We start from the raw sequence: 12658 nt of genomic DNA, 5'->3' as shown, positions 1-12658 counted from the left end.
GGGGTGGAGGCTCAGCTCACCACTGCACCACACTGAAACAGCCCTGGTGGCGAAATCAGAGTGCTGCCTCTTCTGGAGAGCAGGAGTGGGGTGGTGTGGAAGATCAAATCCTAGCTTGGCCCAACTGAAACCACAGGACATAGGGGATGGGTGCAATATTCCACTGGCACTTGGCTCGAGTAGTGTGTCTATTATTGCCCAAATGCTTTTCTGTCTTTGGCAACCCATTTCCTCACACCTTGGCTAGGGGGAACGGGGGTTTTGTGTTTTCTTTTTTGAAGCTTTTTCGTCTGTTGTTCTGTTGGTGGTTATTGATTGGGGGTTCCTGTAATACCCTCTCCAGGATGTATGGGAAGCAACAGGAAACACAGGGGACTCATCACCATGTTATTCCTCAAGTCCCAAAGTCCCTAGATAAGTCTGCCTTCTCATTTCCACCTTTCAGTGTCTTCCTATGTTTGTCTGTTGTTATGTTCAGGGTTTTAGTTTTAAGTGGAAGAACCTGGGAGAAATGGGCTACTTCATCTTCTTGGAAGCAGAGGTCTGGAGGCCTATGGATGTTACAAAGTACTGCTGACTGTAAATTAAAATTTGATGATATACACCTTGCCCTTTCAGAATTATTCTGCTAGATGATGTGGCTTCCCAAAGTAGCTACAATTTGATTTTCATACTTCTAAAAGTCAAGTGTTTTGCCGGAGTTGAAATTTAAAGATAAGCAAGAGATGAGGCTAAGATGATCTATGTGGTAACAGATTAAAGTTGGAAACATCAATATACATTCATGTTTAGCTTAATATTGCTTCATATTACCTTAATACACATGGTTATGTAGAGAGATACTTATAGACATGTGCATATACATGGGTAATGTACATGCATGTTATCTCTTTGCTCTGTCAGCTGAGAAGATCTAGAAGCAATGACATCCGGGCAGCAATCAGCACACCCCACACCCAGATCCTGCTGTCTAATACTGTTCTCCACTAAAAAGACCTAGTTATCCTTGAAGAAATAGCTGATTCTAGGACTGGGTCAGTAAATATACAAGATTTATATACAAGACCATCTTATAGTGTCAGAAAGTAAGGAAGTTCCAAAAAAATATATAGGATGGGGATACCTCAGAGTGGCACACGAGCCACTGAACTGAAAAGAGTTCACAAGGGTCAGGACTAGAGCAATTTGAGGAACAAAGTAACTAACGTAGAATTAGATTATAACCCAAAGTATAAAATAAAAATCCATGAGTTCTTCTGATATAAATAAGTGATTGGATACGTAAATAAATGCGGGAGAATAGATAAATCTCCAGTGCAAAAGAATTCCAAATAGTTTATGTAGTACTCCATCTTAAGCATAACTCTCCATTCCTTAGTTGTGGGCTGAGCATATTGACTTCCTTCCAAAAAATACAATATGGAGAAGGGAAAACAGTAATTTTACAATGGAGAAACCTGAAAAACACTACCTCAGCCTGGTGATCAAGGTCGACCTCAGCATTCATAATGCATATTGATACTTTGTACACTTGATGTGATCTGACAAAATAACCCTTCTACTCTTGTGGTCTTCCTCCCCAAAACACATAATCCCAATATTATCATGAAAAATGCATCAAACAAATTCTAGTAGTGGGCATCCTACACAAACCTAACTACTCAAAATTGCCAAGGTCACGCAAGGAAAATCTGAGAAGCTATCAAACCCAAAAGGAGCCTAAGGAAACACGGCAACTAAATGTAATGTGATGTTTTGGATGAAATCCTGGAATAGAAAAAGGACATTAGGTAAAAACTAAGGAACTGGACTAATGTATGGACTATAGTAAACAATAATGTATCAATATTTGTTCATTGATTGTAACAATGTAACATACTAATATAAGTTGATCATCATAGAGGGAAATGGGTATAGTGTATATGGAAACACTTTATACTCTCTTCTCAATTTCTCTGTAAAATTAAAACACTTCTAGAAAATAAAGTCTATAAAAACGTTGTGTTTTCTTGTTTTATGATTATGTACCTGTATTTCCTAATAAATATGCAAATTTGCTTTGCCTTCCTTGATACTGATATTAAAGAAAATACTAAGTAACTCTGAAAGAATTTGTAACTCCAATTTAACAAGCAATAATTCTTCGTATTAACTTTCTAGGAGAACCCACTGAATAAATCAAAGCAAGTTGTCTTTAAAGGCTGAATTTCTTTTCAGTGTTTAATCTTTTATATGATTAATGCATACCACAAGCATGGTTCTGTTTCAAAGGGCAGAAAACATTGATTGTAGGCCATGTCTAAAATACAGTGAAACATTAATGTATGATGCTATAACAACTTTAATGTATTTTATGTTTTCAAAATGATGAATTGTTATTTCAGTCAATAAAGTATTCACTTTTATACATTTCCTACCCACCTTTTCCCAGAACACCCACAAGGAAATGATACTATCATCTGATATTAGGTTCATCAATTTAAATTGGAGTTTTTGGTAGTTGTGGTTGCCAACGGTACTGGAACGTGTGATACTTTTACAAATCCTCTCCATGGCAAAATCTGATCTTCACAAGGTAAATCACAGTAGGTGCCTAAAGCCAAATGACACAGAGCTTTGTAGCTAGATTACCAAGCATTTTACTTAGAGGCACAATAGAATGTAGAAAAGGCCATTTCTCCTTCTGTCTTTTTCTGCTCAAAGGTCACTCACCATCTTAGAAGTTTTCCATAAATTTAGACTATATAGTGTCACTTAATGTGAATGTAGCTCAACATTCTGTTTTAGTACAGCTAATCTCACATTATTTTATTGGTCCTAAATATGTAAATCATCAGCAAATTTTTGTACTTAACTTTTTTTTTTTGATGTGGACCACTTTTTAAAGTCTTTATTGAATTTGTTACAATACTGCTTCTGTTTTATGTTCTGGTTTTTTGGCTGCGAGGCATGTGGGACCATAGCTCCCCGACTAGGGATTGAACCCACACCCCCTGCATTGGAAGGTGAAGTCTTAACCACTGGACCGCCAGGGAAGTCCCTGTACTTAACTTCTAAAAATAATTAAAATAAGCTATTCAACACATTTTTCCTAAAAAAAAAAAAAAGCAATTCTTCTTAGGCTGGCCCTGGGCTCATACATGACTTTGCCATTTTTTCCATGGATTATTTTCTTATCTGTTCTACTGTGTCACATTTGTTCTACCTTCTCATAAAGAAGCATTTAAAAATTCATCTACGCGTTCATGCATTCATACATTTATTGAATAAATCTACTGAATACCTACATACGGCACAGAAAAAGAGGCAGAAAACTAATCTGGGTTGCACAGAAAGTAATGAACTCAGTTAAAATTTTTGGTGAAAACAGGTGTTACTCAATCTACTGGAAATCACATTTCATTATGGGGACTCACAGACTCAAGGAAAACCAAGACCTAAATAATAATAAAGTAATAAAAGCACTAGCCATTTACTGAGTGCCTGCTTTTATCTGACTCTGAAACTCTAAAATCATTACGGATGTTTTGAGGATTGTCTGATATAATTGTAATTTCTATTTTACAGATGAAAACAACAAGGTTCAGAGACATTAGGTTACTTGCCTAAAGTGAAGTGGCCCAGAAACTACAGAACTGGAAACTGAACCTTAGATTTCATAATGCCAAAATCTGTGCTTTTAATCACAATATGTGTGTGTGTGTGTGTGTGTGTGTGTGTGTGTGTGTGTGAGAGAGAGAGAGAGAGACAGAGACAGAGACAGAGACAGAGAGACAGAGAGAGACAGACAGAGAGAGAGAGAAAGAGAGAGAATGTGTTTAATAGAGAACTTCTGAGAAATGGCAAGAAAACTGCCAGGTATACATAAAACAATAAATTAGGAGCTTCTTACTATACAAGTAATTATTAATCATATGGCTGAACTAAGGATCTCTCACTTTTGAATTAAGAAATCAAAAGCTTCCAGAAGTTGAGTCTAAATTTTACACTTACATAAGATACTTCATACAGAATGCTAAAGTATACTAACTAAAGAGCTCTGAAAATACTGGAAGCATTCGTACTAGTATGATTTCATAATGTGGATAATAGAGGATTTAAGAAATTGGCAGATGCAACTGCAGACTCATTTGTTATCATTTCTGTGAAGGGCAAGATAAATCAATAAAATGAGAAAAATGAAAAAAGAATGGCTAGCAATTTTAGGTAGTTTGCTTCATCTCCATACTAGGAAAGACTAAGCAAAAAAAAAACATTCTCGAAATTTTATTTTGAAAGTACCTACAAGTGTATATGGTCTTTTTATACCAAATAACTTGGAATTATAAACTGTCAAATAAGTCTAATCTTCTATGATGATAAAATTGCTGACTTTATTTGAAACTATGAAATGAAAAATGAGGTAAGAGTCAGAAATTCTTAAGAAAAGGAGTAGACAAAACAAAATTATAAGAGTTATGTTAAAAAATATTTTGAAACAAACATAAAATCCGCATTACTGGTACAGAGCTTTTAAAACTTTATTTTGGTTTTAAGTTTTAATAAATATTGATATGTTTACATAATTACTGTCATAAGGAAGACACAATTTTAGGTCAGCTTTCTTCATTCTTTCTTTATTAAGCATTATTTTATTTTGCTCCATCATCGTGTAATTATAATATAGTAACTGTGTCACTTTCTACTAAGTGGATATAATTTCCTAAACTGTTTTCCTATTGTTAACAATTAAAGGTGTTTCCAATTTTTTGTTACTACAAATGACATGAGCATCTTTATATAATAATTTTCTGGATTATAAATTATTTATGGCATAAGCTTCCAGAATTAGAATTAATGTGTAAAAAGCTATTAACATTTTTATCTTGCTAGACATTGCCAAATTACTTGTCAAAAGATGGAACCAAATTATATTGCAAAAATCTTTGCCAACAGAAAACATTATATACAATTTTTGATTTTGCTAAATTAATAAGTTGGAAACCTATGTTCCATTTCTTTGAATTCTTTGATAACAGAGTGCTTCTGGAGGCTGGGAGGGCAGCCATGTCCATGAAGCCTCCCCAGAGTTGGAGCCGAGAAGTGGAAAATGGTAAAAAAAGATACTAATTGTATTTTCCCTCGATTGTTATCTCTCATTCTTTTCTGCCTCTGTGTAACTTATATCCAGGTAGCTGGAGAAAAATCATGTGGAAGGGCAAATTGGTATTCCAATAAATTAATCATCACCAACTCCAAATGAATTTTCAAGACTGGAAATATTGCTCTGACTTACAGTAAGTTCTTTCTAATTCTCCTTAAGGACTATTTTCTTAGAAGCTTTCCCTACCCTCCTCAAATTTTCCTCCATCCTCTCTACTTCCTTCACTCTGAGCTGGTGAGGCGCTTCCTAACTCATTAGGAACACAGAAGTCAGTAAATAGTCCACTGCCAAATCCGTTAATTCATTAGCATTTGCATTGATCTTTGTATTCCCTTTCACTACAGGAGTTCAAGTTCAAAGGCCACGTGCACTACAGGTAGCATTTCATTTTCTCTCATCTTCTCAAGTACTTCACAGCACTGCATTTTCTACAACCCATCTACTCCTTATGAATGATTCTTGCCAAAATTCAACCTCATTCTAGACTAGTAACTCCAACTTAAAATGTTAAAAACTATACGTGTAACAGGAAAGCCTCCCTCCTCCTCTAATCCCTGCATATCTTCTTTAGCCAATTCATGTCTGAACTTTTCAAAACTGTTATCATCGTATATTGTTTCCATTTCCTCACGTCCCATTTACTCTATAATTTACATCCATCTGACTTCTCTCACCGTAATCTCTCTGCCCACTGTCCTGAAATTTTACTTATGAAGGTCACCAGTGATCTCCATGTCAGTATAGCCAATGAATAGTTTTTGTCCTATTTCTAGGCTCTTTCATTCTTTAAAAAAGAAAAAGAAAAACAAAAGCCATTTTTTTTCCTCTATGCTTTCACACTCTCATCATCTTCTGTCCTGGTATATTTTACTGGCTTTCTGTGTTTAATCTGATTTCTAATATTCTATGAGTTTCCTTTATCTTCAGTGGAATAAACCACTATATGAAGGATTATTCTCAACAGTTAGTTCTCATAATAACAGTACTAGTAGCAGCAGTCAATACTTCTATAATGCTTATCATGTGCCAAACACTATTCTAAGACACTGTTTAAATACATATATATAGACACACACACACACACACACACACACACACATATATATATATATAGTTTTCCTCCTCACAGGCGTATGAAATAAGCCTATTATTATACCCATGTTACAAATGAGAAAACTGAGGCAATAAGAGGCCAAGGTCACATGATCAGTACTTGGTGAAGCCCCACCTGAGTTAATGCTGGAACTTTAGAGTAGACAAGTTAAATAATGTCTCACAGATTGGCCTTGAAAGTGAGCAACATTCAATTAATGACTTGTAAAAGTATCAGAAAAAAGAGAACATTTTAGTTAACAGATTATTGGCAAAGATATAAAAATAATTAGAATGCCAATTTCCCTGGGTATTCCCTGTGTACTTTAGGGGTAAAAATAGTATTTGTAAAGTGATTTCAAAATGTGCAAATATTACCTGTGGGATATAACCTACGGGTGAAGAGCACTAACTCTAAAATTAATTTGCCTGAATCTTTTTTCCCCAGCTCCACCACTTATTAGTTGTGGGAGTTCAGGAGTGGTACTTCTTTGTGTTCCACTTCCTCTTTGAAAATCAAGGGCTTAATAACCTCACCCATTTTACAGGGCTGTGGCGTGGAGTTAATACATGTAGAGTGGCGCCACTCTTAAGTCTTTGAAAATCAATCTTAATATTGTTGTTACTATTATTAATTTGTTAGCTGTCCTTGAAAAAGTTTGCCAGCAGTACTCACTTGCTTTCCTTTTTGTTTTATATTCTCTACATCCCACTTAAGCGTTCTACCAAACCTTAAGAGGCTCTTTTCAGATATTTTACACCTCTTTACTTGTTTCTCACAGCAGAAGTAAAAGGAGTGTGGCTCCCCTTGATCAAACAAACCAGAACTTTGGTTTTCTCCCATTCATACACATTGGTGAACAGATGTGAAAAAACGACTCCATGGGGCTTTCAGTCTGGAGCCAAACATCCAGGCTCTGTGTAACTCGACACTATTATGCACACATGTTGGTCCCTTAGGACCCAAAAGAATCTCAACTAAGCCCATCATTATTTCAGGAATATGACGAATGCTTTTTGTGAAGTAGGTGAATGTAACAGAAATACAAGAAAAGGCAGGGGTGTTTCGTATCACAACTTTTTGAGAAATGCTCAGCGCTCTAAGATGTAGCTGACAATTCCCCCATCAGCTCATGCTTTCAAAGTGACCATAAATTTCACCATAAAGACATTTTTTCATCAATGGCAATAACGCGGTGACTATACTGCTCAATTCCTCACAGTGTCAGCATTAAATACATTAAAAGGGTAAGTTAAAATATCTGTCTGATTGCTTCTGACATAACCCCGAGATCTCTTTTACTTCTGTACTCCATCAATTATAATATGGAACATTAAGACAAATTATTTCTAAACACTAACAAGGAATGTAGCAACAAGTGGCAGACAATCAAGGGGAATTCTGCCATAGCGTGGTGCTTATTTTGTTACAAGCCGGAGTGCAAACCCAAAGGATGTAATTTAGAGGAAACTCTGTCCTGTCTATTCTCTAGGAACTAGAACAAGGAGACTGAGAGAAGATGATTCTGGGTAAATCAAACCGTTTTCTCCTAATTACAGCTGACTAATAGGGAGAAAACTCCCATGGAAGGCTGTGATCTGCTTGAAGAAAGCTATGAGGTTGCCCTGGTTAGGGTCTTTCATATACAGTCATTCAAGCTCAGACTTGATCATCTGTCAGGGATGCTACAGTAGGGAGAGTTTTGCCGTAGCTCTGAGACTCAGCAAGATCACTTCCAACTCTAAAACCTACACTTTTAATTTAATCACCAACACCAGCCATCATTAAGAGCGACCTTAAATAACTCCAAATCTGTTCATCTACTCACATATTCGTTACACAGTCAATAGACCTCGAGTGATTACTACATGCCAGACACAGTTCTAAGACACAGAATAAGGGATAAGAAATGTAACAACTTCTGTCACTGTGGGGCTTGAGTTCTTTGGGAAGAAGTTCATCTAAATACAAAGAGACACCAAAGATAATATTTGTTTTTATAATTATTCTGTGAAAGAAGTAAGGTAATCTGATAAATTGGGACTAAGTTAGGCTGGTAGGACAATCAAGGAAAAAATATTTTTAAGAGATGAGCGCCAAAGAATAGAAAGGAATCATTTATGGACAATTTTTCTGGAAATAATATTTCCAAAACATGGGAAAAACAAATACAAAGGCCCTGAGGCAAGATGAAGCTTAACTACAATCAAGGAACAAAAAGAAGCTAAAAGGTTAGCTTCTTGCACCCTCTTGCACTGCTGGTGGGAATGTAAATTGATACAGCCGCTATGGAGAACAGTATGGAGGTTCCTTAAAAAACCAAAAATAGAATTACCATATGATCCAGTAATCCCACTACTGGGCATATACCCAGAGAAAACCATAATTCAAAAAGACACATGCACCCCAATGTTCACTGCAGCACTATTTACAATAGCCAGGTCATGGAAGCAACCTAAATGTCCATCGACAGACGAATAGAAAAAAAAGTGGTGGTACATATACACAATGGAATATTACTCAGCCATAAAAAGGAACGAAATTGAGTTATTTGTTGAGACGTGGATGGATCTAGAGACTCATACAGAGTGAAGTAAGTCAGAAAGAGAAAAACAAATATCGTACGTTAACGCATGTATGTGGAACTTAGAAAAATGGTACAGATGAACCAGTTTGCAGGGCAGAAGTTGAGACACAGATGTAGAGAACAAACGTATGGACACCAAGTGGGGAAAGCCGTGGGGGTGGGGTGGGGTGGGGTGGGGATGGTGGTGTGCTGAACTGGGCGAGTCGGATTGACATGTATACACTGATGTGTATAAAACTGATGACTAATAAGAACGTGCTGTATAAAAAAATTAATTAAATTAAATTCAAAAATCAAAAAAAAAAAGAATACTGTCTACTGTCCTCCGCGCCCCCTGGAACACTCACTCTAAATATCCAGGAGGTGCTTGCAGAATGAATGAATCAATGAACAAACAAGCTCACTCATTTCAAACGTGCGGTCACATGAGTAATCTCACCTTCTAAGAAGTTAAGCTTCTGGAAGGAGCCCATTTTCTTAACGTATTCAGCATCGAGTCATCACAAAATATGAACTCTTATAAAGTACTGCCCCCTCACTTCCCATGAGAAAGCAAAATTCCTCAGCAGGGAAATGGGAGGGTAGCAGACATTACCCGCAAAGCTTTGGGAAGGCTGCAGCTCACTGAGCACTTCACTAGGGCCCCTGACCGCCTGCCTGGTAGTAGGACAGACACACCAGGAATGGCTGCTGACCGGCAGAAAGAGCACCCAGCCAGGCAGGCAGCACACCCTGCACCCTGCCAAGCGAGGTCCGCCCAGCAAGGGAAAGACGCTCTCTCCACTTCAGAACCGCCCACCACTAGAAAGCCAGGTCCTGCCAGGGCCTGGACACACGAGGCCTTCCCTACAAGGGTTACAAATCTGTGGCCTTGCTCTGCCTCGAATAAAAGAGACGGGGACAACGTGACTATCTCCAGATGAACTTTCAACTTCGTTTCAAGTGCCTGGGTGCTGGGTCACAGTGCATTTCTAAACTCTTCCAATATTCAAAAATACCAATTTCTAAGATGCAGAAGGGTTGTTAAACTTACACTTAGCACAGATCCCAGTCCCACTCCTGAGTATTTTCTCAAGTGAGGTAAAAACCCAAGTTCACATGGAAACCTGCCCTGGGATGTTTACAGCAGCTTTATTCCTGATCCCCTCAAAACTGGAAACATCCCACAAGTCCTGCCACCCACAGGCAAATGGACAAACGGAACATGGAATACAACACAGCCAGAAAAATGAGTGGCTTCTCATACCCGCAACAACAGGGATGACGGACTTCCCTGGTGGTCCAGTGGCTAAGACTCCGCGCTCCCAATGCGGGGGGCCCGGGGTCCATCCCTGCTCAGGGAACTAGATCCCGCACGCTGCAACGAAAACATACTGCACGCGCCAATGAAGATCCCATGTGCCGCAACTAAGACCCGGCACAGCCAAGTAAATAACTAACTAAATCAATGTTTAAAACAACAACAACAACAAAAAAAAACCCGGGATGAATCTCGCATAGGTTTTGCTGAGCCAAAGCAGCCAGAACCAAAAAGCTACATGCTGTTGTTCCGTTTATCTGGCTTTCTGGAAAAGCCAAAACCTTAGGGACAGACAGGAGATTAGCGGCCAAGAAGCTAGAGGCACGCTGGCGCCAAAGGGCAGCAAATGGGATGACAGGACTGCTCTGCCGCCTGACGGCGATCATCTGTCAAAACTCCTACAACTCTGCACTACAAGTGAACTATTCTTCACGGCTACTAAGGATAAACAAATGATTACATTTTGAAAAATGCGCCGGCCAGCCAACCCGTGCATGACAAGTGCAGTAAGAGGGGCAGGGAGGCGAGGCAAGTGGATCAGCTGGACTTCTGAAGGTTCTCCCCACTTTCAGTTTCCCTCCCCTGGGATGTCTCCCCGCCCTGCCCACTGCTCAAGCCGCCCACCAAGGCCACCCGGAGTTACCCAACCGGAAAAGCCAGAGCCCAGGCTCAGCCGCGCCTTCGGGCACAGGAAGGGCAAAAATAGAAAGCGTCAGTGCGCGGTGGCGGGCTGGAAACCCTCGGACCTCAGATAACTGCGGAGAACCGGGGCCCGGGAGTCAACATCGGCTCCCAGGCGGTCCCAGCGTCCCGACCCTGACCCCGGCCGCGACACACTTTCCACAAACTGACACACACGGAGCCCGCGCGAGGGCCGGGTCGCTTGGAGGACGGTCCCCCGCAAGCCGAGCGCACGAAAGGGCGCCCCAAAAGCGCCGGCCCAAGGCGCCCGCTGTGCTTTCCCTCCGGAAGGTGGGCTGCGGGGCCCAAGCGTAAACCCTGAGACAAGGAACACGCGCACCACGCCGCCACGGGGGACGAGAGGCCGGGTGCCCACCTAGCCGGACACCCTGCATTTCTGGAATCACTGGACGCCTGTGTACATTTCCGTCTGGCGTGTCATTTTCCAAAGGCCACTCAAGATCAGGGGACAGAACGCCTCCTCTCCAAGTGTCCTGCCAGCCCACCCACTCAAGATCAGAGGGACAAAATGCCTAACTAAAACAAAACAAAACAGAAACACAAAAAAACTGGAGTGAGGGAGGAAAGGGTGCCCTGAAAAATAAAAAAAACAAAACTAAGCACGTTGACAGCGCTAAGAATAAACTACCAGGAACAAGACACCCTACATGTCAGATCCTAAAGTACAGAAGGGTAAGCCCGCCGGCATTCCAGGCCCGGGGGAAACGGGGTCCCCAGCCCTGCAGAGCCAACCGCAGACCGGCTCGGGCGCCCCTCGGAAGCGCGGGGTCCCCGCGGCCGAGTCTGTGCCCCCCGGCTGGCGCCGGCTCCCCTCTGCCCACCCTGCGCGCGGGGGCTGGACACTGCCGCGGAGAACCACGGCGGGGCGGGAACGGGGGCTCCAAAGAGGGTCTGGCGACTCGAGTCGCTCCGTTTCTCAGTAGGCTCAGCGCGCGCCGTGGGGAAAGAGGGGCGGGGGTCCGGGAGGAGGGGACGGGCGGCACTTACGTAGACCAGCAGCGGCCACGGGTAGACGGCGGGCTCGGTCCCCACGAGCGACTCCAGCCTCAGCTCCAGCTTCCCCCCCATGTCTTCGCACGCGGCGCCCGCACCGCGCTAGTCTGGCGCTTGGGGGAGGGGCGCGGCGCCGCCGGCGGGGGCGGGGCAGACGGGCAGGCGGGAGGCTGAAGGGAGGGGGCCTGGCCTGGGCCTCAGCTGCCGCCGCCGCGCTCCCGTCCGGCCCCCGGCTCCCTCTTTGTGGTCACAGGACCGGGGCCTCCAGCGCTACCGCCAACTCGGGCTGGCGTGAGGCGAGAACAACCAGCCGGGGACCGGGCTGACACACTCGCTGCGTGCGCGGCCCACCCCGTGGACTCGCACGCTCTCACGCACGCACGCACGTACGCATGTCTTCGGCTGCCCCCGGCCACCCACTCCGGCCCGAAGTGGAGACCCGGGGAGACCATTACTCTGTCTTGAGGTGCTTAAAAGGAAACTCTACATTCTTGTCCAAAGCAAGGAAAGTTCTTTTTAAGAGCAAAAATGTTGGAGTTGGAATGACTTGGGCTCGACTCCTACCTTTACGTTTTGGGTAATTGTTGCAGTTTCCCTGAACCCTAGTCCCTCATCTGACTGTGGAAATAAACATAACATAAATGAATAGCTCATTAAGTAACTGATGTCTTCTCTCTCCCATCCTTGCTTTAATCAAGAATTGGTTCACTCAACACTGATTCTCCTTTGATTTGCTCTAACACAGAGAAGAAAGCTAAGTATTCAATTTTCCGAGCTGCAATCCAGCTAGCGATGGAGATATGACACAGTTCTGACCAATGGTATGTAAATTTAGTCTGA

At 41.8% G+C, this 12658-nt stretch overlaps 1 long non-coding RNA gene across 1 annotated transcript in view; it reads right to left on the bottom strand.

The window, feature by feature from the left end:
• The window catches only part of LOC132598215 (uncharacterized), a 63457-nt gene extending 51407 nt beyond the window's left edge, over positions 1-12050 (bottom strand). The window contains exon 1 of the long non-coding RNA XR_009566112.1: positions 11813-12050. This is a non-coding gene — a long non-coding RNA (uncharacterized lncRNA). The remainder of the gene's footprint in view (positions 1-11812) is intronic.
• Between the last annotated feature and the right edge of the window lie 608 nt (positions 12051-12658).

This window comes from Globicephala melas, chromosome 12 (assembly GCF_963455315.2).
Source record: "Globicephala melas chromosome 12, mGloMel1.2, whole genome shotgun sequence".
NCBI classification, from domain to species: Eukaryota; Metazoa; Chordata; class Mammalia; order Artiodactyla; family Delphinidae; genus Globicephala; species Globicephala melas.
The sequence above is the reverse complement of the archived record's forward strand: the minus strand, read 5'-3'. Positions and strand labels throughout refer to the sequence as shown.